Consider the following 27789-nt stretch of genomic DNA (forward strand, 5'->3'; position numbering starts at 1 on the left):
TGCTATTTTTAAGCATATCACAAATACATCAAATATCTATATCAATTTACGTGAATGTAATCAGTATTTCTGTGTGATTTGAATCACATCATGATTTCTTTGAATATATTAATTGTAGTTTTTCATGCCTGTGCCTTTTGTGTATTTGTATATGAAATTTATATCTGGATTATATTTATAGCATATTTTACACACTTCTTTTTTTTTTCCTTTTGGATCAGTATAACTTATAATAAAGTTCTGGTAAAGATCTTCATAGTTGTGAGCTTTCTGTAAATATTGGGAAGGTATTTGTTGTCTCAGAAAATGAATTCCATGACTGCTCTAGCTAGCAAACCTTTTTTAGACTACTCAAGACTAGTATAACAGTAATTAATTATGAGAATGGGATATCTTTATTAAGTGACACTAATAGGCTTATTATTGCCTGATAAACAAATTCAGATAATCTTATGAAGAGTTTAGAATCTAAGTTTGGTTTATGAAATATGTTTTTACCTGCAAATTAAATGCATCCACCCCTTTCCCCCAAAAATGATGCTCCACAATGGGAGCTACAGTATATTTTTTCAAGAGGGGATTTTTTTCGTGGTAGAAAGGAAACTGATTTTCCCCCTATTTTTAAATTTGTCATTAATTGTGTCAGAAGTTTCATAAATATGTAGAATCTGCATGAGATATTTAGTTAATGTGGTGGGTACTGGGAAAATAGCAAAGAGATTAACAATTTTTTTTGTTCTTGTTTTTCCAGAGTGCAGTGATATAATTTTCTTCTATTGTTTAATAAAACTCAGAGGAATGCACAGATGAATGACTTTAATACCCATCTAGCACTGACATTTCCAGAAGTGCCATATTTGAGACAAATCATTGGACAACAGGCTTTGCACTGATAATCTCAACTCCCCAGAAGACACACCACTGGAGAAACATATACATTCCTCTTCTGAGGGCAAAGAGGTCTGGAAATCTGTTAATGAATCACATAAGAAAAGGGATTTTGAAGTCTTTTGACTGTAATAACATCTTCCCTGCTGAGAAGTTAATCATCTGTTCGCGCTCTTTTCCTCTTTTGAACATTAGTTTGAAGAGCTTCCCATGATTGTTTTTGTCTCTAGCTGGGAAGAAAACAAATTCTTTGACCTTACTATTATAGAAAAATAAATATTTTCCTTTGCTGTCTCAAAACAAATAGACAAACATTTTAAAAGACCAACCTTCCACCTCTGTCTTACAGTTTTCATAGGGAAGTTCAAGTCCATGTCCTGTATGAGTCCTTGTGTTGACACATACTCAGCGGCCTTTTTTCCCTTGAGGAAAGAGGATCCTGGATAAGAAACAAGGTTGCAATCTTCTATTAAAGTCACTGTTTCCTCATTACCAATTTACTCAGAAACATTATATTAAAACTACTCTATGTGTACTTGCTACAGTTTTATTGTAATTTTATACATATAATCCAGAATATATAACATATATATACACACTTTCCTTTTTAACTTGGCAGAAACAGTGGTGTATGAAAAACTTGGATGCCTGTAATGCAGAAAATTAGGGAAACATCAGTCAACCAATAATGTTTGTTTTTTCCCCAATGGAAAAAAAAAAAGTGAAAACCTAGTACTTAGTGTATTGAAATGTTATTTTTGTCTTTCAAGTGATAATATTTTTATGAGTTATGAGAAAATTTTATCTCATATTTTTCTTCTCGGATTTACCTAAATCACATTAATCTGATTACCTATCTTGCCTCAGTGGTTCTTATACCATGATGGGAGAAGAGCAGGGATGGGACCACACATAGGAGTCGTAAACTGGCACAGACATAAAAAATACTGGGTTACTTGGTGGGATCTCAAGATAAAATAGATGGATCAATACTGATTGATGACCTGATACATGATACCTGACCCACCTCGAGGCTACTGTGATCATGTGCCTGCTGGGTATTTTTTTTGTTTTAAACTTAGCCCAGGATTTTTAGAATTTTCGTATTTAATTGACAGCACTAACAATTCTAATAAAAAGGGCATGTTTCACCTTTTTCATTAACAAAATATCCGAGATGTGAAAAAGGTTTTGCAGGATTCTTGTTTCAAGAACTGGATTTCATCTCAAGCTCTTTATATTAGGAATGCTTGAAAATTTGCTTGTGATGTGGGTCCATGGCCTTGTAGCAAATTTTTTGCTGACTAATTTAGGAGAATTTTAATTAAGCCAGAAAGAACCTGAAAACTAGTAATGGTGAGAATTGAATATTATGCTGTCCTCTTTCTTGGGGCAATTTTAAAATTTAATTCTTCTGGGAGCTTGAGAAGAAATGGTACAGTCAACATTTTTTAAAGAAGATACTAAAATAGAAAAAAAGTTTTAACTTGGGGAATCTGTATGATTTTTTCCGAGTGTTGATCTCCTAACAGTTTTGAAATACCTACAGTTTTTTGTATATATTTTCTCTCGCTCTTCTTGAGATATAAGAAAAGAGAAATACCTGCTTAGATTTCATTGTTCTAAGAAAGGGACTCTAAGCTAAATAAAAGATTTTTCCAAATTAAGAACTAGAGCAATTTGAACCTTCTTAACATGTGGCCCTAGGTAATTATTTTGTGAAAAATCAGCTCTACCTTTTAGCCCATCCACCAAACTCAGGGCAAAATTCAGTTCAGCCTGGCTGGGCATGGAGAATGGTGGGATATCATCATTGCCTGATATTTGTTTCTGTGTTCAGCACTTACTGCATACAGGAGAAAGTTACATAAGGAGTAAGATCATCTAATTCATGAAGACCAAAACCAGTTAAAGACAAATTAATATTAGACAGAGGGTGTGTCTGTCACTGCTGCAGCCTAGACACCGGTGTAGAGCATCCTGTCCCATAACTTGGTCTTGCACTTATGGATGGCATTTACTTAGCAAAATGAATTCCCCCCTTTATTGTGGTTAAATTGGTTCTCAAGTCTATCATATTTTAGAAACAGTGTTTGAGGAACGTCTCTTTTCACACAGCCTTTGATTTGAACTGAGCAGGTGTCCATGAGAAAATATTACGCCTTCCCTGTGGATGCTATGACGACAAAGGAGCATATCAGTTCATGGAAAAATTTGGAAACTAGGAAGCTAGATGCATGCCTTAATTGCCACACAGTGAAATACTTTTGTCACAACAAAGCTTTTAGCATCCAGCAGAGAGTTTATGCATTGTCTAATTTCTTATTAATCAGAAAAGTGCCTATTATATTATTGGGTGATGTGGGATTCCAAAAATTAACACTGTTTAATTGCCCAGCTGGAATTGTAAACAGCTATCAAATCTTTCTGCTAGTGTCACAAATCCATCTTTAACATGGATTATCATGTTTCTTCTCAGACAGGGTAAAAATAAAAGCTGTGTTTGACTGTAGAATGTAAACAGTCAGTGTAATGGCTGTGATATTAGTGCTGTTCAGTGGGATAATGGTTCTGCAGATGTTGAAATAAAAAGGCAAAATATCAAATAAACAGGGAAAGAAAAGCTGAAGGAATGTTTTCTAGAGTTTTCTTGTTAGACCAGTGCTAGTCCAGTTGTAGCAGCTCTTACACTGCACTTGGAAAGGGTTGATAATTTCCTTCTTAGCTTTCATGGCTGGGAAATCTGGAGTTTATGTCTGCTTGTGTGTGCTATTGCTACACACAGGCAAGACTTTGTGTCTTTTTTTCTCAACTGGGCAACAAGAGGTGTGTGAATACAGAGCCCTGCGTGGGCCTGCCTGTGTGTTAGGGTGCAGTCCAGAGGGTGCCCTGGTCCAGTTGTAAGCATGAGAGCAACCTTTGTCAATGACATTAATCAGCATTCTTTGTTGCTCCTGTCACCCTACTTAAGGGGAGAGGTCTTTCTGGAGCTACTCTTGCCTCTTCCTTACTGGAGATGGCAGAGACTGTGGCAGAAGGCAGGGGAGAACAGGGGGAAATGAACCCCCTTTCACCTCCCTGGGGTCAGTGGAGGCTCCATGGAGGGTGCAAAGGACAGGGGAGCTTATGCTCTGCATGCACTTACAATAAAGTGCGACTTAATCTTTCAGTGAGAGCAGAGGGGATTTTGGGCTCTTGAACTTGCTGCTGCTTGCCCTTCCAGCCACCTGGGCGGCCCCGTGCTACCACTTGAGCTGCAGCTGTGCTGGTCTGATTTCTGGGTTGATTTCTTCCATTCATGACTCCAGCTCAGAGTTAACAAGCTCTGGAAGCACTTGAAGTCGATCTGGACATTTGTCATTGACATCTGACCACTTGCAGATACTTTTTAACTTCCTCACTGATATAAGCCTGGGCACCAGTTATTGCCTTACCTGTGAAGACAGACCTGTAATTCAGAGGTAAATAGAATAGAGGGTCCACTTCTTATCTGAGTAAGTGGCAATTTAGAGCCAATTCTATCATGGACATGGATCAAAAAGTATGTTAAATTCACAGTTGAATAGCCCTTAACACAGATTCAGAGTAAAACTTTTGGGAACTGAGAATTTTCTTTCCTCCTCACTTCCTCTCCTCTCATTATGTCACTACATTTCCTTCTGTCCCAAAAAGTCCTGACTTCTCTGAAGCAGTGTTCCATGTATTGTAAAATATAGTTTCTTTTCATTCATAACACTTCACAAGGAAATAGCAGTTTTTATGTATTTCACACTTGTAAGTTTTTTTCAAAATAACCAGATTATTCTTCTCAGATGTTTTAAAAGGTGAAAGTTTTTCATTTTGCTGAAATTGCATTTTTGACTTTATGGTTCAGTCAATGCTAAGATAAATCTTTAAAGGACACATTCAAAATAAAGCATTTTAAAGTTATTTAAAATGTATTTTTTTTTCAAATTGGGAAGCTAATTTGTATAGGATTTAAAAATATTTTGTATATATATTGTTCTTTATATACACTGTAACTTTTTGTTTAATTAAAGATGAAAATAATTATTTTATATTTAATTTCTTTACCTGCAATGCAAAAAAATTTTCTATATTTAATCTCCTTACACCAGAAACTTGATTCATTATCCTTGATGAAACTGTAAACTATTGTGAACCTCATAATAATCCCATATTAATAAATTTCAATACGAAATTGAGTGGCTAGCAATACTGTGCAACTGGAACTAATATTTTCTACTATGAAGAAATCTATTGTTGATCACTAATCAAAGAATTGATTGATGTTTTGATTCAAGTTTTCTGGTAATGCAGCTTAATTTTATCTTTTTTGGCTGTGTTCAGTAAGTGGCACATTGCCTAGCCCTGAAGACATCTGAAATCAAATCCACCAAAGATGATAGAAAATTTGTATTTCTTTCAGAAGGCTCTGTGCTGGAATCACAGGAACAAAGTGTAAATTCTCCTCGTTGTGTCCTATTGGTCGATCTGTTTGCAGTTACCAAGTAAGAAAAATGCAGCAACTTTTCTCATATTTATTAATTTTTTTTAGTGGGGGCACAAACGTGATGTGAATGCTAATAAAGGGCACATCTGTGTCTGTGGTGAATTGTTTTATCTTCTCAGCTCTCCTACAGCTACTGTTACAGCTCTGGCATTTTCTGCTGCCTAAAAGCAACCCTGGACCTCTGCTTATTTGAGGTTGTTTCCCAGAGCATCTCAATTGAGATTCCTTCATTTTCAGTTCCTGTAGGTATTTTCAATAAACTTTCACATCAGCAAGTATATACGTACCTTTGCTTGGATGACATATGTGTTCTGACTTTTTTCAGAAAGAGCAATTGTCATCTGGTGCTGCTCTTCTTGAACAGATTCAAATTGTAGGTTTATATATTTTTGTCCTGTTTCATATGGAAAGAGGACACTGAAATAAGTTCCCAGAGTGAAGAGAATGAATGGGGCACATTTTCTTCGTAGTTTTCATGTTTGAATGTCAGTTGAAAATAATAATTTTCCCTTCGACAAAAATGCATTCTGATGTTCTACAGGGAGAGTTTATGTGATCTTTTGAGCCATCAGTCACTGATTATAATTTCAAAGGAGTACTAATAGCTATTGGTATTCATTTAATAAGAAATTTGACCACAGGGGTTCTGGCTAGGGATGTACTAAGGCAATTAATCACTGAGTATTGTTGCAGATGATAGTTCTATGTTAAATTTCAGCTTAACAAGAACAGAGTTGAAAATGTCTTTGTGCCTTGGCAATGATAAAGGAACCTTTGATGAGTATTATATTTTTCTCTACCTTCAGAAGAAACACCAGTGAAATGAACACTTGAAATATGATATTAGTGAGACCAAAGCTGTCATGCCAGTGGGCTGCATGCAGAAACCCTTGACGACTCCTGCTGGTTATGAATAATGATTTAGTTACATAATATAAGAATGTCTTAGTAGTTAGCCAGTGATATTATCTTGCTGAAGTAATTTTTCATTGTTTAATGGAACATTTATAATGTTAAAATCTGGAGTGCATTTCTTTCCCATTTTTCCTGTGGTCATACACTTGGGTGAGCCCTGAAACGCAATCATAATTTTTGGTACTTCTGAGCTGCACTTTCCTTCTCTCTTACAGCACATATATTGCAGTAGCTTTGCAACTCATGGGGGTAAGTCCCAGGGCATTAATTCCTGGCTGGTGATTCTATATTAAAAAAGCAAGAAACCTGGAAGATTGCAGTGCAGGCTGCCAGCCTCCATTTGTCTCTGTGAGACACCTCCAGGGTTACTCTTGCCCCCACAACCTGCTGTTTGCTCAGCCCAGGACTGTATTGCAATACCCTGTTTTAAGAGAATTCATTGGGTTTTTTTCACCATCTTCCAGCAGATGAGTGGAGGACACTGGGGTTAAGTGAGGGAAGATCCTGTGTGTTATCAGCTGTACATGACACACCAGAGGCAGCTTTCCCAGCCTGTGCTGGACAGCCTGTACAGTACTGCTTTTTCCCACCTGCTCCCAGCAGCTCAGTGATGGCTCAGGGTGCCCTTCCCATGAAAGCTTCAGAGCTGAAGTATGTCATGCTGGCCTTTGTGTCCCTCTGGCTCATGCCCCCAGCACTGACAGACCCACTAGCTGGTAAGAGCTGGTAAGCACAACCTCTGCCTTAGGGCTGGCAGAAATAGATCCGTTTCCTGGGTTTCTGTTTGCTTGTGGAGGCAACATAAATGTTATTCTTCAATGCCAACTCAGTGCCCCACACTCAGTGGCAATTAATGGATGATATCTTTACCTTCCTCACTGACCCCAACCTTGCAACCAGCACCTTACTGTGCAGGGCTGGTGCTGATCCACAGGGTCTTCTGTAAGGAGCCCCAGGATCCAGGGAAAGGGACCTGTGCCTCCTTTGGGCAGCAGGCTTACACATCACAGCAACAAGTTTTTCCCAAAGCAAAAACTCTTAAATAAAACTCAGCTGAAGACAGATTCTGCCTAGGGTCTGTCCTTAGTCTTCCCTTTTGAGTCAATAGAAAATGTGAAGTTTCAAATTTCTGGCTGTCTGGGTATGAGAAAGTTTGCTACAATTCGTGCAGCTGCTCTTGCAGTATACTAAAGTCCATCTTAAGCAACCAGATCAGTTTTCATTTGGCTCACCTTCCCCACTAACAGGAGCTGGGCTAGGCCCACTTGACAATTCATATTATCTATCACAGGACTATATATTGTCAGTATAGATTTACATAAATAGTTGAAAAATCAGAAACTTGTGCTCAGGTGTTTTTGAAAGTTTTCCTCAGAATTAGGAGAACCTTGATGTAATGACATAATTTAAATGATAAAAATGGAAACTTGCTAGAAAGGGAGCACTTTGTTCAGATTGCCTATTTTCAACTCTATTGCTGAATCCCTATGAGTTTTAATTTTCTTAATCTGGGTTGTCTAATAGTTTTGAGTACTTCATCCACTTTGCAGTACATATTCTTACTCATCAAAGAGTGAAAAGGTTTCTGCCTGCTTTTTTCATCATTTTCTTAAATCCCCCTGTGCACATGCCAAACACTGAGGCATAATTATATCATCTCTAAGGTATTTTAATCTCCATATAATTTAATTAAAAATATTTGCTGTGGATTTGTTCAGTGATAATGGAACATAGGGCTTTGCATTCATTTAATGATTTAACTGAAATCAAATTCTGTCAAAACAAGAAATGATGTTGCCTAATGGATTCTGGGCACAGATTAGCTGATCTGAGTAGGCCTGTTTCCTAAACAGTTCTCCTGTTTTCTCAAGAAATTGCAAATCCCACTGGAAATTCTTGGGATTTTCCCTCAAAACTATTCCTGCCATGTGCATGAGCACAGATAGACAGATTGTGTTCCACTTCACTGATCCATTTCTTAATCTAAAGCTATTTGATTTGCATTCAAATAGCATCTAGCCCCATACCCTTTTTTGTAAGCAGCTCACAATCCACAGAAATATGCTTCTATGTCTTAGCCTTTCCCCATTTTGTTCAATCTCTGTTATATATTGAGTAACATAATCACAGTCTGTTCATTACAGGTGCTTTAAATTGCCAGTGCTCCTTGGTTCTTCCTCAGTCAGTGCACAACAATCTTCTCAAAGACTGGGTAAAGTTACCATCTTCCCTTGTTAAAACAAAACTTGTGTGGAGTGGGTTGCACGTAGGGTTGCTGAAGTTGTCTACATGGTCTGTGGATTAAGACAAGCCCACACTCAATGACTTGGCTCCCACTGGCAGGTCTCAAGGTACATCCCTCCCACCGCTGGCAGGAGAAGCAATTTCAGCAGCTATAACTCTCCCCTTCCTCCTGCAGCACAGATCAAACCCCACATGAGGCTAGATTGTGCTCCCCTTGGGATGACTGACTGTCCATTCATCCTGGAAAAAGTACTGCCAATGTTCTAGTTGACAACAAAAAAAGAATAATTTTTCACAAGTCAGTAGTATCTTCTCCAAAATCTGATGCTCTTTCTGTCAGTGACTAACACCTTGCTGGATATTTCCACTTGTTTTCAGTGGCCTACTTGCAAGGTGACATTTAACTCAATGTGATTAGTGGCCAAGAAAAATAAGGAAAAGGACTGTATCCTGGACAAGAATATATGCTCAATGTTTTAAATATCACCTTAATTTATGTCCAAAAGATTTCTTTAACTATAACTTTGGATGATTTATTTCATCCTCATTTTCCCCCAGGCAAGCTCCTCTCACATGCTTTGAAGCCCCTGATGGTCTTATCCTATATGGTGCAAAAAGTCACATCAGAACATAATCAGAACCAAGGTAGCAATTGAAAATCCTGGATAAAGATCTTTTTTCTGGCAGTTCTTTATCTTGTGGAGTCCTCTGGCAACATTGAATGAAATTGCTTCTTCTACATGTCACTCCAGCTAGTCTTGTGTGTCAGCTAGCTCAGTCATGTGGGGACTCTTTCTGTACCAGGGCAAGTACACAGTTTATCAGAAAGTCTTTGAGATGGACTGACCTATGGTGAAATAGCCATTGAGGCTACAGAAGCCTATTTTTAATGGTGTAAATGGAGATAAACCTTTCCATGTCACAAATTCTAGGAAGGACTAAGAAGCCATGAAATGTGTAGCAAATAGCATCTTGTTAAGTTTTTGCAGGGAAAAAGCCCAAAGCCACCTACAGAATTAACAGTGAATTGGTCTAGGAACTCTGGATATTAAATCAGAAAATTGCTTGTGGCACTGTGAAAATCCTGATCACCTGACCAGCTTTATCACCTACAGTGTGGGCGTATGAAGCAATAGGAACATTTTCCCAGTCTTGCCTGGTGTGTTGGTACAAATCAGTCTGAGCGGGGCTTTGGCTTTGTAAATGCAGGCAGCTGTCAGTCTTCAGTGGGGGAGTTGTGCTTCATAACAACGTGTGGATGTGGGAAGTAAATCTGTCACCTGTCAGCCAGTCTGAAACATGCATAAGGTTCTTCACTTAGCCAAAGATGGCTAATTGCACACGGTGACAATGTGTGGTATTTAAAAGAAATGTTGAGCAGGTATTTATGGGAAAGTTAAGCAGAGAGTGGATTCTGCCCCTTGAAGAAGAGTGGTGATGGAACCAGGCTGAGGAATAAAGCACACTGATTGTTTTCTTGACAGGCAAAATTACTCAGATCTTGGTGGAAAGCATTTCAGCATTGCAGGGCAGCAAGAATTTTCTTTGGCAGCTCAGTGTGATATGCATCACAAATGAATATTAGCAATAATTATCAGGTTTGCATTCTGTTAAACAAAACTCCACTTTTTGTTCTCATTGCCTTTTCACACTCACACATACTCATTTTACAAAATTATAGACCTTCATGGAAAATGCTGGATGTCAGGATAAAAGTCTAAAGAATTATCTGATATTTCTATGAAAAAAATAAAATCAGTTAAAATATTCAATTTTCAGTCATGACATGAACAGGCGGTCACATTTCTATTATTGCTGAGTTTTCTGCAAATCACCTACATTCAGACCTGGTTGGATTTTCAACTTTCCATACAGAAAGTGTGCATAGGATGCCTGTCATGACCCTGACTGACTGTGTTCTACTGTGCCCCTTTTGCATCTGGCATTTGATCAGCTGAAATCCTCTGGGGAGACCACAGTTGGTGCTCTGGAGGATTCTGTCCTGCCTGGTGTTCTGGTTTGTAACCAACACCTACCAAAGCAGCCTGGATAGTCTCTCTTTAATTTATCCAACATTTCCTCTCTATTGTCTTGCCTGTTTTTCCAGAACAGGCCATTTGCATTAATTTGTATCCATTTATAGTGATTTATTAGTCATGTGCATTATTCTGCCATATCCTGCCGGTTAAATCTTTGTTCTGGCCAAAACCTGACAATCTCTCTGGCTGACTCCCAGTGTTTTCTCTGGGCTGACACACTTCTTCTCCATCCTTCAACCTATCATCAGTGAACTTGCTGAGGAGGCACGTGCCCCTTCATCCAAGGTATTGATGAATGAGTTAAACAATACTGTTTACAGTATAGAACCCTGGGGGATACCACTGGTGGCAGACCTTTAATGAGCCCCTGTGCCACTGATCACAGCCCTCTGGGATCTACCACTCAGTCACATGGCATATTTACCATATTTGCTAAATTCTGTAGAATTTTGCCATCACTAGTAGATATTGATAGATGGGAAGAAGTTTATTGGTTTTGGTACCAAAGCTGGAAGCCCAGTCATGTACTGTCCTGTAGAGAGTACACTGATTAGTTGCAGAGGAAAACCATAAGAAATGGCCTAAAAGATAATTTTAATTTTTTACCATCAGTTTAAGGTTAGGTATGGTTTAACTTCAGTTACAGGTAGTGTATCTATAGTGATCCAAAGAGGTGTTTTTCATCCAGTTGCCAAAATTTATTGATTTGCTTATTTGATTCTCTGTTTCTGGCTAAATCAACTGTGACCGACTATAAAAATGCTGTTGTCATTTTGTCATCCAGCCAGTTCAGAGAACTCTTGGTATCATTTTTCCATGATAAGGTTGAAAGTGTAGGGCTTAAATCAGTGCTTCCAAGCAGTGATTTAATGAACATAAGTTTTTCTTCCACTAACTGCTGCATGGATTTTGTTTCAATGAAGTCACTATATCCCTTCATCAAAGATTATCTTTGTATCATTTCCATATAGTCAAAGAATGGAAATGTCATCACAGGCATTATTGTAAAGATTAACTCCAGGTAGAGATTCAGCTTTCAGCATTACTTTTTGATTTTGTCGCATTGGCAGCTTGCCTTAGCACTTAGGGAGGCAAAGATGCAGTCCCAGGAATGGCTCAGGATGCCCAGGGATGGAAAGAATTCCGGGTCTCCTCTGGCTGCAGGAGTGAACAAGGAAGGGAAATGTTCCTCTTTTCCACTCCTTTGCCAGCACACTGGAGTTCGGCTTCTACTGCTCACATGGTCATTTTCATGCTCCCTAAGGTGATGAAAATACCCAAATTGCTAAATTCTCTGCTGGTTTTCTCTATTGCCATTTTAGAACATAGATAATCATAAGATAAGGCGTCATCAGTACTTGGCCATGTGGTTAAAATGCAGCACAGTAAGAGAATGGCACTGGAGTAAAAGTGCTGGAATTGCAGTAGACAGCTTTATAATTGTCAATAGAAAAGATGCCTTCAGTGCATTATGGTTACTTTCCTTTCAATTTCTTTTTCAGATTATTAAGTATTAATGCATTTCTTCAATATGAAAGCTCAGCTCTTCCCATGGTCTACATGTTCAAATAAAGATGATTCTTTATGTATGTGTATAAAGCCAGGTGCCTCTTCCTCTTGGAATGAATATGTAACCAAACATAAATCAGAATGCATGCAGAATATCTAATTAAAACAGATTTTGAGTCAGTATAGAAATGAGAGAACCATATCTAAAGGCGGCTTCCTATATTGGAATAATGATTCGTTCCTTAAGATTGGCTGCTTGCATATGTGATCTTCATTCAAGCTGATGGAGAAGAGCAGAAATACTGGCTTTTAAGGGCAGTGAAATGCACTTTCCCTTTTGGAAGGATTTATAGAGTACCAGTCCTGAAGGGAATAAAAAAGAGCCCAGGATGAAATTTTTCTCACCTACAAATTGTCTCCTGATGAACCTTGATGACTTATTCCTGTCATAGTGTAGTATCAATTTATTTCTACAATGAGTGAACGGCAGGATACTGAAGTTGAATTGCTGATGGAGGCAGGAAGGTCATTAGCTAGTCCATTAATCCATCTCTTCCTTCTATTATCTAACACAAGCAGCAGTCACAGATGATAGTAGAGGTTTCTCCTAGTATGTAAGTGGGGTGGGGTCTTATCTGAGCAAAACCTGCTTTTCCTCTGCCAAAACCTCCAAGTAATTATTATAGTAACCTATGCACTTCTATCCTTTTATTGAATACAGCTTCCTTCAGACATAGCTTCTCTCATGTCCCTGAGATGTACTGCACCAGAATTGTACCCACACCTCTTGTTCATGGTCTTGCCAGACCTATTGCATAATGCCTATTTTACACTATTTGTGCTCCTACAACTTTACCCATAGACCTCTGACCAAGACCAACGCTGACAACCTACTGTGCCATTGCTGAGTGCTGTAACAGCTCACAGACTGAGCTGAGGAATTTCTGAAACAAATACAAAATGAAAATAAAATGCAGGTTACAAAAAAAAAAGGCAAACAAACAAGAAAATCATGTAACAATTGCACAGCTTGAAAAAAATCATCTTGTTCCAAGTATATTTTTAAAATTAAAGCATTTAAAAAAGAATGAATAATGTTGTCTTCTTTTCAGTTTGTCTTTCAAATTTCTACAAGTAAAACAAAATTCTATGAAAAATCAGTAAGAATTCTCTTCATTAATCTTTTATTTGCGCCTATTTAGGACCATTTTTTTAACTGAAGTTACACTTTTATATAATTCTCAATTGCATTCTCTGACATATAATTAACTTTCAATTTTCAAGAAAAGTTGCTCTGAGTGGGCTCAGATATAGACAGATCAAAGCACGGTTGCTAAAAGGCTTTATTTCATGTAATACATCACTCTTCCTCCATTTATAACATATTTATATAAATATTTCTATGAACTCTAAGTCTGTTTGATCTTTTATCAGGGTTGCAGGTAATTTATAAGATGTATTAGGCATTATATGTAACCTTGACAGAAGAGTATAGGAAGAATAAAATAGAATTACATTTAAACATCTCTAATTAACTGATAAAGACTGAGACTTGGGCTTCCAGTTCTATATTCAAGGAAGGAAATGAAAAGATAGAGAGTCATCTTTTGTTCTATTGTGCCCTGTCCTCTTTTCACACACTGACAGAACATTGCATCCCTTCTGAATGTTTGCATGCCCAGGACTCATCTCTTGGCAGACACTTGTGTTGTGACTGTAAATGCAAACCTAAGTCTAAATGTTCTTGAGAACTTGGTTATGAAAAGATTGTATAAAAATCATCACACAGTGTATAACAGTTACAGTAGAAGTCACCTTATTCCTTTAAAGATGAACATGTTCCCTTAAAATAAATGATTCCTTGCTTTTGAGAACAATGTGCTTAGACTGTATCCCTGTGACACATTTGCAAAGGATGAACTTTGTGTACAGCTCTCCTACAGGTCTTTAATTTTCTATTATTCCTTCAAAATGTTGAAGGTCTCCTGATGAATTTGAAACAAGAAGAAAAAAAGGGGCATCCTCCCTCCCTGTTACTGATTGTGACTTAAGGAGAGTTGACACACTCTGGAATACTGTTAAATTTCATGGCATGCCCCCTTTGTAGCAAATTTAATAGAAAATTACTGTGTTTTTCTTGGTATTTACTTGAAAAGGTGGCAAGCACTCATGGCGCTGAAAAGCTGACCCAAGTTTGATGAGACATTTCTTCAGTATTCCTTATTGCTGGGGTTACCTATAGCTTGGGGTAAATGCAGGCATACTCTGCATCTGCATGAAGGGAATTCCAAGCTCAGTCTTGCACTTCAAACTACATCAGTGTCAGATCTTTCCCTGTGTAAAACCCTCCTTGTCTTTCTCAACAGAAGATACTTAGTTTACTTTGGTGCAGCCTCAGCACAACCCCCTGGTTTCCATTTCTGAGTACACCCTCATCTGGCAGTTGTGGTCTCTCATCCTGGAGACTCCTATGGCAATTTACTTCTCTTTTGCTGTCAGTGGTTCTTGGAAGAGCGGTGTCTAAATTATCTCCCTCCATTTCCTAAATTCTGTATTAAACTTTGTATCCCATGTCCACCCTAATTTTTACAGGAATGGGCCTCAAGTTCTTGGTTCAGTCAGCAAAAGTAAGCACCATGTTCCTTGTACTGCTCACCACTCCAGGGATTTTACAGGGATCTTGCTAAAGGAATTTCTTTGTTCATTCAGAAAAGTGTGGTGATGGTGGCCTCAACATTATCATCAAACGTCTGTGCTTCCTTCAGGTTTTCTGAAAGCTCCAGCTGTGTTTGGTCGTTCAAGTGCCTTGTGATTCAACTGTTTTAATTTCTCAGTGTACATTTTACCCCCACGCTGTGCATTTTCCAGGGCTCACTTGAAGCTGAGGAACTGACAGAGGTCTGGTTCTTTTGACAGCTGAGTGCTAACAGACTAGCGCTGTATAGCGTGAGCTGTGGCACACCATGGGGATGACAGATGGCTCCTGCAAGTCACCAAGCCAAGCCTGTAAATACTCAAACACCTACATAAAGAGAGAAAAGACAGGGGAAAAAAACTGTGGAGGAATTGAATACCGAAAGATGGAAAATTAACTTATCTTCTTGCTTAGCAGAAGTGAAAAAACACTCACCTAAATTAATGAGTGTAGAGCTGATGGATCAGTGGATGTCAGAGAATGTCTCCTGGAAGACCATGCCAAGCTGCTGAGCAGTGACAAATTTGACAAAATTGCTGGCCTTTGTTTCAAGACAGAAGATGAAACAGATGTTGCTGGAAAGACTTCAGTAAGCTCTTTGTCTTATGCTGAAACAAGATATCCCCTGCTGATACTGATAAAAAGCTCCACTGGGACCCACTTGGCGATGATGGAAGCAACTGAGATGAGCACCTTTGGTGTTCATACAGGGGAATCCCTGTCTGTGGTATTACAACATCAGGGTTGAGCTCAGAACTCCCGGGGTGAGGAGCAACAGCAGGTGTGGGACCTGAGCAATCCACGGCTGAGTAAGAATACATGCTGTGCTGGTTGCCCTAAAAACACAGTGTAGCAATTTTCCTGTGTAAAGACTCCAATCCCATTGTGTTTCTCCATCACTTATCAATACTAAGGAATAAAAGAGGAAAACATGAGTGTATGCTCTTTCAAGCTACCATGAATCAAGTAGATTGAGTATAATTTCTTTTCCTCAGTTTATTTTTGTCATAAGAACTGATAGCTGCAGGACCTTTAGGTTGTGTTCATTTCAAGATAAGATTATTTCTGTAAAGGATAAACACCCTGCTTTCATTTCTATTCCAAGCAAAATTTTTCTTACAAGAATGGCTTATTGCAATATATCGCTGTGCTTATTTTATTCAGGCTTTGGTACTCAGATTATATCAAAAAAGAAACCAGATTAATCTGCTCTGAAATATAAATACAGGAAAAAAATGCAGCCTTAATCAATTTTTGTGACAGGGTCAGGTTTCTAATCTCATGGATATTTAGGATGGCATGTACATAAGTTAAAGCTTTTGCATTTCAGATCTGCTATATGGGCGGCTCTCTGACTCCCTCAGGGAAAGCAAACTGGCATCTTTTAAGAGGTTTTCGTATAAGTCTCTGAGAGTGAGTGGAAAGGGAAGAAGAAATAATTACATTTTAGCCTGTATGTATAAGATTAAGTTCTTATAGAGACAGAGGAAGTCAATTCTGCATTGATTTTCCCCATTGATTCAATAGATGTTTAGCTAAAGCTTAGAAGAAGCAGGCAGAAGTGGTTGTTGCACATAAAAACGTTGCATATAAGAACAAAAGTATTATGGTCTACGAAAGATGAGAGAGGAAGATGGGGCATGCAAGTAAGACATCTTTAAAGGCAGAGAATTTTAAGTGGTTGCAAAAATGAAAATCTTACAGAGACTATTATTTTCTGGGTTTTCAAAAAGTCACTCTAAAAGTGCCTGTGGGGCTGTGGGCACATCTTACCCTATTGCCTTTATCCTGGGGAGGTTTCAAATTCATCAGTGGCGTTTGTAATTTTGAGCCCAATGTGCAGTTAGCAAACACAAGTGGTGGGAAGAGCTTTGTGTTGACTGTTGATCCTCTGTGGTAGAAAAGATGAAAAAGTCAAATGGTCAGATCAAATTACTTTATTCCAAAATGTTAGTTATAGTTATCCCTGGAAAGGTAAAAAGAACAGAAAGGTAAAATAAATAAAAATCTTAGTGAGCTGAGAGCTTTTTGCTGGCTGTGAATGAAAATCATTAAACTTGCTTTTCTTTCTGAAATGGGCTCAAAAGAAACATCAAAACTTCAAAAACTCCTGTGGGACAATGCAACAATCATCTTTCCAGACCTATTTATCCATTACATATCATAACTTTGTAGTCCCAGAACCAAAGATATACACAAAATCTCAGACACCATCACACTGAAATAATGGATAATGCTGACATTTTAATGGAAAAAATTGTAGCTGGCTTTTGGGATACACCACAGCAGAAGTGAGCTGCAGGCTCTGACCTTAAAAGTCTGTTCTTGACCTGTACTATCGTTAGCACAAGTTGTGCCTGAGATATTTGGGCCTCAGACAACCACCAAGAGACCCCAATTTGTCTCATCAGATCCAAGATGCTCAGCACTTTCCCTTTCCATGTTGTGACTGAAATTCAGTCTTCTTAGTCATATTATTCTTTACTGTGGATGTAACAAGTATGCACAGTTTTCAGTTACACCAGCCCACATCAGTAACTTCAGTTTACTGTGCTCACATTCTATTTTGATTTGTGAATAAATGGCTAAATCATACTTGGGAGGGATATTTGTATCTGAAAAATGAAAGATGAGATAAGCCCATCAACTTGATGGATTAAAAATTAGAATGAAAATAGAGCAGAGAGTTGAAAATTATTTTGCTTTTGTTCAGAACAGACAAATTGCGGATCCTTATGCTGTGGCTATTAATCCACTGTTTATCTCCCTTTTTGAAACACTGGAGGGTAGTACTGTGGATATCTCCCTAAGGAAAATGGATGAATCTAAGAGAATATGGGAAAGACATAACTAAGAACAAAAGCCTGTCATGCCAATATGGAAACTGTAAATATGTTATTTAGCTTCTGTCCTAAGCATTTGAAAATACTGTAGCAGGTGCAAAACAGAAAACTTCACTAGCAGAAGACGAAAATCTCTTTTGGTTCCTCTTTCTTTTTGAACTGTGCCAATGAAAGCCTGGTGAACATCAACACAGCAGCCAGAAACCTCCAGGTCATCAATCACCTGGGCAGAGCACAAACACTTCACAGGTTCATGCTGCTTCTAAGAATTTCTGGAGCGGGCTTCACCTGTAGCCCTCTTTTCCTCCCCCAGCAATAATGTAGCTCTATTGCTCATAGAGGGTAGCCCAGTGGGGATAAAATTTATCAGGTACCAAGCACATATCGCAAAGACAGGGTGAACTCCACTACTATTTCTGAAGACATAAGAGTAATTTGCTTTCCTGGTGGAAAAGGGTTATATTATAAAGCTGGATACCACCAGCTCTTCTAAGACATGTGTGGCTAGAACATTAACTTTTGCAGTGGTGCAAAATGCTATTTGGCGTTTACAAAACTGGGTTGGTAACTGGTCCAATTCAAGAGAAAATACTTAAATACAACATGGAATAAAATCTAAGGGGAGGAGGCAAAATGAAATTAAATGACTTTTAGATTGATCAGTTTTCTGAAGTTTTCCACTTCTATTTCTAAATATACTACAGAAAAATAACAGTTTGGGGAATAGATTCACAATGCAAATAACAGCTGAATGATTATTGTTTCCAGGATTCTGGAAGTTCTCTCTTTAGGATGGAATAAATGTGGGAGTCAAATATAAATATTTTATTCAATATAAATAATGAAAAAATGGGAAAATTGTTGGCAGAGGTTCCAGGTTTTGTACCATTCTGTGATTAAAATTTTTTGATAAATCATCCTTGTTAGGGGAGCTGGGACAGATAAGACCAGTGATTATTAGGCTGTCACAGCTCTTTCCCCCCCAGGTACAACCAGCAGCAAGTTTCACAACTAGCATGTGTTTCTAGCAGGCATGTGCACCATGAAAAGTCATAAATACACAGGCACATAGCCAACCATACAGATTGACACTGATAGAAACACTGGGACTCACACAAACAGTGTCAGGGGCCTCATCCTGAACTCCTCTCTGTATAAGCAGGATGGAGTGATGCTAGTGGAAAGACATGCATATATTTAGATACCTCTGAATCCCAGTCTCTCCATCTTAGTAGCACCATGGATACACAGACTTCTCAGCTCTGATTCCAACACCGAGGCTGGCACTCAATTTTGCTCACTCTGATGAGAAATTGGCTCTTTTAATTCCTAAACATCCCATAGTAAGCCCTGTTCAATCTCTTCCTCTGTGACCTGTATTCTGTCTGACACCGTCATGCAGCAAACAGAATCACAGAATCACAAGATTGGAAGAGACCTTCAAGATCATCGAGTCCAACCCAGCCCTAATGTCTCAACTAAACCATGGCACCAAGTGCCACATCCAGTCTTTGTTTAAACACATCCAGGGATGGTGACTCCACCACCTCCCCAGGCAGAATATGCCAATAATTTATCACCCTGTAATAAACCTTTTTCCTAATATCCAACCTATATTTCCCTTGGTGCAGCTTTAAACTGAGTATACCCCAGTGGGCTGAGAGATGCTTCAGCATTGACTCATTGTGGTGGTTTTCATGGCTGGATGTCAGGGTTGAGGGTTTCCTGGAACAAGCCTGGGACTGGTTTGGACAGGGTGTCCCTTCCTCTGAGTCCTTAATGTGGGTTTTCACTCTCTCCTGTGCTTCTCTGTGCCTGTAGAGATGGACAATCTTTGCTGGGTTAATGGCTCTGTGAAAGACACTGGAAAAGCCTATCAGGTTATTATTTGGTCTTCCCCCACCATGTCTCTCTCTGCTTCTTTATGGGCATGCAGAGCAGTTTTTATCACGTAACAATCTTAGCTGCATCTTTTTAGCTGTTGTTTACCTAGTCCCAATTATTGCATGAGTTTAAAGCATCTCTAGCTTTGGTATAGATGCTTTTATTTCCAGGAAAACATATAGGTATCTTGCAGAGGCTATGTATTGATGTACTCCAAGGATTAAGACTGTGTTTGATCCCAGGATTTTGTTAACAGGTAAAGTAAAAGTCATTCCAGGATTTCATCAGTTCACTGGAGAGATCACTCAAATCACCAAAATCTAAACATAGAAAGGCTTCCCATTTTAAAACCTTAGAATGTTCAAAATTAAAATAAGTGTTCAAAATGAAAAGGTAAAAGAAGATGAAATAGATATTAAATTAGAACATTTGTACATTAAATGCTCAAACCAGCCTAAAGCATAATACTATGATTTCATTTAACTGGCTGAAAGTTTTAATGAAATTTAATTCCGTTTCTAGAAATACTTTCGTATTCCAATTTAAAATGACCATTTTGTTAAGTTCTTTATACAATTTCATTCACTGTTTCTGAGAAGAGCTGTGCGGAAAAATGGCACAACAATAGCTGTATAAAAGCTAATTTAACAAAATCCAGCTGTTCCCTGAATTTAGCAGTGGCCTCCACCATTTTGTATGAAATAGTGCTTTTTAAATCTACCTCAAAATAGCAATATAAAAATATGCACAATGGAGCCATTACACAATAAGAGGAAAGATAATGTAGTCCTGATTTTCAGAGAGGCTGAATATTGCTCACTCAAAATAGAGATCTATTTTTCAAGTGGTAGGTGTTAAACTTCTGGAAATAATTTTTATTTCAGGAGTCCAGTGGTCATAGGAGTGGAAAGGTGTTCTGTGTGGCTGTTGAGCAGACCAGTTTTATAACTCAAACAGCTGCAGAACTGGGCAAGTGAAAACAGGTCTTCACATGACTTTGCTGGCTCCCCTGCCTCTCCAGATCTGTGCTGTGTATGGGCTCTCTGTGCTCTCACAAAGGCTGTGGATGCACAAATATCCACTCTTGCAGCTCCCCCATCCCTAGATTTTCTCCCCCTTGTCAGATCCATTTGTTCCCTGAGCTGGTGTCAGCATCAGCAGGGAGCGCTTAGACAGAGAATGGCTCATTGAAAAGCAGTTGTGGGCTTCATGCTGTTTAATCCTTTCCAGAGGTGGTCTCATCTCCTTTTCAATGCTGCTGCTGTCAGTCCTGGAGCCAAATGAGTGGTCATGTTAAATGTCAGGGGGTGGGGGAAATAGAAATCCCAACAAAGACAAAAGCAAACAAAGAAATGAGTAAATAAAACCCCAAAGAGAGAAAACAAGTGAGATACTCTTAAAATTGTTAATGAAGAATTGCAGTTGCTGTGTTTCATGTGTCAGGACCTATCTGAACTCTGATGTCCTCAAGTCCATGATGCTGCTCAGCACAGTGTTTGGCTGGAGCACCAAGTCTGAGTGTCAGCTGCAGGAGTGTGTGTGGCTTCTTGGTGCTGCTTGTTCATCCCTTGCATGCTACTGCGAGGCTGCATCCATCCATGGGTGTGTAGAGAGTGATGCCCTAAGTTTTAGCTTTCATATTTTTCATATTCTGTAGTGCCTAGGTGCGCAGTTTTGAGCTTCATACTCAGTGTTAGTGAGCTCTCTTCACAGAGTAGTGGATAAAAGGTTCCTTTTTTAGCTTGATACCAAGGACAATCGTTACAGGTTTCAGGCCCAAAAGCATAAACAATGGTGGACTGAAGAGAGTAAATGAGAAGGATGGGACTTCATAACCTGAAACTGTAATTTGACAATTAACCCTGATGTGCAGATGGACCAAAACTTATAAAAATGTGAGACCCCGTGACCAGTCATCCATTTTGTGACCTTTTTCAGGTCCATCTCGGGTGTAGCCCTGGCCAGGCTGTTGTACTGCCCAAGGTGGATCCTTTAAGGCCTTTCAATAAATACCTACTTTATTCTTAACTCTGTCTAGCCTCTGTTCTAGGTCAGCCTTCTCAAGGCATCAGCATATGAGAGAAACAAATAATGCCCAGAACTGGGAATTTTCTTACAGCTCTTCTGACTCTTAGAGACCAAGAATTTGCTCTCTGTGGTCCCACTCCTCTCTCTGGTGACAAGACCTGAGGGAATGGCCTGGAGTTTGTGTCAGAGGAGGTTTAGGTTGAGTATTAGGAAAAGGTTCTTCACCCAGAGGGTTGTTGGGCACTGGAACGGGCTCTCAGGGAAGTGGTCACATCCCTAAGCCTGAGAGAGCTCAAGAAGCATTGGACAATGCTCTTAGGCACGTGGTGTGACTCTTGGGGCTGTCCTGTGCAGGGCAGGGAGTTGGACTGGATGATCCTTGGAGGTCTGTTCCAGCTTGGGGTGTCCCATGGTTCTGTGATTTGCTGACCCATACCCAGGAGCAGACAGGGTCTGATGCCTTGCTGTAAGGGGCAAGGTGCTTCACAACTGCATGAACACAGACTAGGGATGGGGAATGCTGCTGTTTCTTCTTTTGTCTTTGTAAATATCTGTGTGTGAGCACCACATAGCTGAGAGGCTTAAAGACTTGTGTGATGTTTTCTCTAAGGCACAGGGCATCTTTTCTGGTCATTTCTGAAGAGCAAGGGAAGAATTTAAATATGAAAAACAGGTTTTGGGATTTGCACAAATCTTGTGAAAATACAGGAGAGGTTTTGTTTTTTGCTCCAGTGAAGGAAAAAAATGAATTCCAAAAATTTCCCAAATTGTCATGAAACCAAATTGCTGTGCTCTAACTGTCCCTTGCCATTGTGCTGTGAGGGGAGTTTCTTTTCAGCTCTTGGTATTTGGAAAATATCTGTTATCTAAATCCACAAATCTTCATACACTTTAAGAACTTGTAGCCTATCTCTGTAGCTGTGTTTATTATGAATCTCATTTATTTTGAGCCTTTCTAAACTCTTTGGCTGAGAGCTATTCTGAAGCTTGGATCTTAAACAACCACATTTGCGAGTTGAAGAAGTTTTCAAAGCTGAAGTTCAGAAACCAAGACAAAGCAGGTCTTTGCTAAGCAATCAAGATAAACCAAAATGATGCATTTAAACTGAGTTGCAGGTATGTCTTAGACATGAACACTTTTTATTTTGTGTGTGTGAAATGCATTGCACTTGGGTACACAGAGCAGGAAAGAGGAGCAGAGGTTTTACATTTTGCTGGATCAAAGATAAATAGTATCTTAAAATAAGCTACTGAAAATTCTGCTGTGTTTGGTGGAGAGCAGAACAGAAATAAGAGATGCAAAAGACTAAGGAAGAGCTAAAACTGTTTTTTCTTGATTTTACCAGAAGTTTGGGCTTTCTTCACAAACCTCCCTAGCCTATACAAAACAGGATGCTGTAAGTTTCTAGAAGCATACAACAGGAAAGTTTTCATCTCTACCTGTCCAAACAATCTGATTGAATGTGTGGAACTGGTTACTGGAATGACCGGGCAAAAAAGCCATCATGATAGGAATTTGCTGATGATGCACTCCAATTTACACAAAGGAAGAAACAAAATATGACTGTTTTGTGACACCAGATAACACATGATATATTCCAATCACTGGCTGAAATGGCAAAATAAGAATGAGGGAACTGGAACAGAAGGAAGAAGCTGTTAGTGACACGCAAACACTGGGACTGGTTGGGAGATTTTTTCCTTGAATAGAGACAGTTGTGACAAGTCAAAGGAAGATATTTGGCACCAGGAAAACTCCATTTTTACCCTATTGCACTGTTTGTGCAATAACTAGAAATAAAGGAGATTGATCTCTACATCATGCCAGCTTTGCATCAGAAGCTGGAGCTTCTGCCTGGAAGTGACAAACTCACTACCTTGTGTCCTCTAGTCACCTCTTTCATAATCCCATCCATCCCTTTGCTCAGCAAACAGCAAAGATGAAATCTGAAGGGGTTTTGCCTGAAAATAAAATAGTCATGCTGTCTGAGTCATGACTTGAGGAGCATTTCTTTTGAAAAATCCCTAAGCTGGATCAAGCTGTGAACAAAATGGCAAGCACCAGTCAGCCCTCACTGCTTGCCCGCAGCAAACTGGAGAGAGAATTACACAGTGAAAGGTGTTCTGAGGCACTACACTGCTCTGGTATTTTCCATCTTCACTCTGAGAGACCTAGTGAAAAGCCATAGCTTGGCTAAATTATCTGGAGAATGAGGAAGATTGTGGAAATGCACTTTCTGTCTTTTCCATGAGCTCTGCATTGCATGTGCTGCTAGGCTGTGGAATTTTGTATCTCATATGAAGTAAAAATTTGAGGGCAAAGAAAAGGATTCAAACAGACCCTTGCTGGATCATACAACCAAGATCAGCTCAAGAGATATCTGTCTCAGCACAGAAACCACTATGCTGGCTGAGCTCTGACACATTGTAACACAAATACTGCAGACAAAAAGGCTTGAAACATTGGACAAATAATTCAGGGTTTTTTTTGGTGAGAACAATTTCAAAACTAAGTAACTACAAGTAAGTAAGGGCCTCACAATCATGGAACATACAGTGAGATAATTAAGTTTAAAATAAAGTTGCCAGGAAATTAATAAGCACTGCCATGCATCTGTGAAACTCAGTTGTTAGTTTTCTCCAAGATAATATTATAAACCATGATGTACAGCTAGAAATTACAATTGACCACATTATACAGGGTATAGAATAATTCTCCTCCATTTTACCAGGTTTAATTTATCTTTTAGCCAGCAGTTATTCTGTGCTATTAGGGATCATCTAACTCCCACGTATTGCTAGAAAGTGCAACTCTAATATATCACAGCTTCTCATAAAAAATTTGTCCTTCATAGAAGGGCAGTTCTGAAGATGAACTGTCTAAAGACATCCTGTGAAATGAAAAAGCAGTCTTATAGAGCTAATAATAGTTTTTCTGAACTTGATGAAAAAGCCATTAATGTCTTTCTTCATTCAAAAGCAATTCTCATCCCATTAAACACTGGGGAATCTAATTTTCCTTAGCTAAACTGTGACTTTCCTACCTAGAACGACTTCTGTGAAATGACATGCAATATCACAAACTGCATTTGCAGCTCTTCTAGCTCTTGGATATCTATGAAGATGGTGATCCCAAGAAAGTGTCACATTTGCAAAATTCATTCAAGCGTGGGTAAGAAAATATTTAAGTAAATGCACTTAATTTTCATTCTGCTACACTTGGCTTAGCCTGATATTAGTCCCAAAGAGAATTATTTTAAAGACTAAGCTAGTTTCTTAATTTGTTTCCTTTTAAGTGAATGAATTCAACTCTCATGAACTGGAGGAAAAATCATCAATGGTATTTTAAAAATACCAAGCAAGCACAGTTGGGTAAGCTCCTGCACTGTCAGGGTTTAGGCTTCAACAATGTTCCTTCCAGATGGAATGATGAACTAGACTGAGAGCTCTTCCAGCTGCAGGTTGGTGGGAATGTGTATTTTTTGTTAGTACAATTTCTCAGAGAAGGAATGAGCCTGGGAACAAAAGTTCATTACTCAGAAGTGCAGCTCCATTAAGACATCTTTTCTAAAGAGCACAACTTTCCTGGTGTCCTTGCAGGGAGCTTCGGTTCAGAAAGCCTTGCGTAACTCCAAAAGTGGAAGACATCAAAATCCTGGGAATGCAACCTAAACAGGACATCACCTGAGTTTTGCCATCCTGAGTTTTAGCGTACCTGTCTCTTCCTTCAAGGAATATGTGTGGTGTTTTTGTGCCTGAAAGTGTAGACCCATCTGAGAGCTCCCCCCCTTGAAAGGCCTGCTAGGGAGGAGACACAAAGGAAAACATGGAAGAACAGTGAGGCAGGAATGGCTCCCTGAAGAGATGGGGAAGAACCCATGAAATCATTAAAAAAAAATTGTTCTTTCAATTTCTGATGGGAAAGGTTTATTATGCCCAGATGGATCTTGCTTTAGCATCAGGGCCTTCAAAGAATAAGGCAGCAATACACATTCAGCTGTTGCACTGGATTTCGTTTAAGTTCTAGAGTGTCTTAGACTGAGACAGGATTCATGATTTATTTTCTATTGTTACTGAAAGAACAAAACAAATATACCAATAGACTTTGGAAAGTCAAAAAAAATCCTGTTATTGATGACTTGCTCTTTAACACTGCATGTGCTTGTAGCTGATGTGTTGTGTGATTTAGAATTTTCAGCCTTTGCATTATTGTTGGATCTTTAGAAAAGATGCAATTTAAAGGCTAGAGTGGCTGAAGGCTTATAATGACACAGTAATTGAGCAACTAAATGAAAAACACATTTCTATTTCAGGCAGTCAATGTGATGAAATGAAAAGAAAAATGCATAGTGGCTTTAAAGTCATGTCATCAGAAGATAGCACAGAAAGCATGAGTGAAGGTGTCTGCATGATTACAATTTTCCATACAGGCACATGGGATCCCTAACTTGCTATAATTAGGTATAAATAGAATTAAGACATTTGCTAGACTAAACCTTGAACTAAAATAGATGATATTTGATTTTGCAACGATGCAAAATAATACATATAAATTATGATTTTGCCATTCAGGGGTTCATATCAGAAGATTATTTACTTTCTTTTTTTTTTTTTTAATTTGCCACTCTTCATTTCTGATAAATTATGATGCCTATTAACCTAATACATAGATTTCCAGCGGAAAAAAAAATCATTCCCCATTAATTAATCACCTGGCCATGGGATATTTATTTTTTGTATTGTTTTAGAGAGAAAAAAAATCACACCTTTGTGGGTTGTAGAATCAGAATAATTTTTTTTCAGAGTCCTTTTTTTGAATATTATTTCCTGCTGGTTAGAACTATGAATATCTTCTTTTCCAAGTGTAACTAATTTAGGAGCTACCATTAGTCTGCCCACATTTTGGCAGGAAAGTAATTACTCTGATCATATAAATGAGGTTAATTGCCCTGGTCCCTGAGGCATGAAGAGATGTATCTGCCTCTGGGGCTTTGGCATGGTGAAGAGGTGTGCAGCAAGATGTTCCTTGTGAAGACAAGAAAGAGGAACTGTGACCAGAGGTGTTTCTCCAGCTGCTCCTGTGGAAGGCAAAGCCTTTCCTGGCCAGAGCAATTTTACTCAGAGATCTGACAGTAAGGCATGATGTTGCCCCGTCACACAAAATGTTTTTCCAGTAAGTTCCAGACTGAAATTTCTTCTTTTATTTTTCTCTTTGGGCTGTATGTAAGGGGTTGAAATTGTCTGAGGAAAAGTCACTGTGCAAACAAACATTGGATGGGCAGACTGCATCAGATGGACAATACATCTGACAGTCCTTCAGGACAGTAAACTGTGGTGTGATAACACCTTAGAAAACTCATCTCTTAAAGAAACAGAAGAAATGAATGGGGAAATTGCTAGGTAACAGAAGTAGAGCAGGAGAGTGTTTGCAAGGAAAGAATAGAAAAGTTACAATATGGAATTATTTTTTGACCTCAAATGCCTGTTTGCTGTTTCTGTGAAAGAAGGGCTTTCATCTACATCACTTGAAAGAAAGATGTCTGTTTGGATGCTGGACTACAAATGGCTCCAGGGAAGCAGAAAAAGGAGTGAAAAAAATATTGAAATGGCTCATTAAGTGTTCCAGGAGGACTAACTAAAAGAAATAAAAGGTCTGACTGAAGAATGTGTACATGTATATATATTTTTTCTTCCAAATAACAGAACAAATTACCTTTTTCTTGTTGACCTTTCTTAATCCCATAACAGAAATGCTGATATTATTGCTCTTAGGTAAGAATTAATTCATTACAAAAACAAAGAAAAAAAAAATCTCTCTAAAGCAGATGTATTCAAAAATGCTTGTATTTGCACATCAAGATAGAGCTGTAATTACTGCTTTCAGATTTATGCTACAAAATTTATTTGGAGACTGTTGTATGATTTCTTTTTGTGGAATACTGATACAGCAAAAACAAGTGTGCTGGCTGAGTATATTTATACAAATAGTAAGAAGCAGAAATGCACTTTTGTCACTCAAGTAAGCACACAAAATTGTTTGTGTGTATTTCTTGAGAAACAGCCAATGTTCCAACTCAACTGAGACCAAAACCTTAGGAAGAAATGATGGGTTGAGCTTTTTTAGCTATTCTGAGACTTCTGTCAAACATGTCCATTGCAGGTTTTCTGTTTTGTTTTCCTATGACCATTATCAGTATAGAAGCAGAAATTGAAATTTTAAAAAGCAACTTG

This window comes from Poecile atricapillus, chromosome 2, assembly GCF_030490865.1.
Source record: "Poecile atricapillus isolate bPoeAtr1 chromosome 2, bPoeAtr1.hap1, whole genome shotgun sequence".
In the NCBI taxonomy this organism is placed as follows: domain Eukaryota; kingdom Metazoa; phylum Chordata; class Aves; order Passeriformes; family Paridae; genus Poecile; species Poecile atricapillus.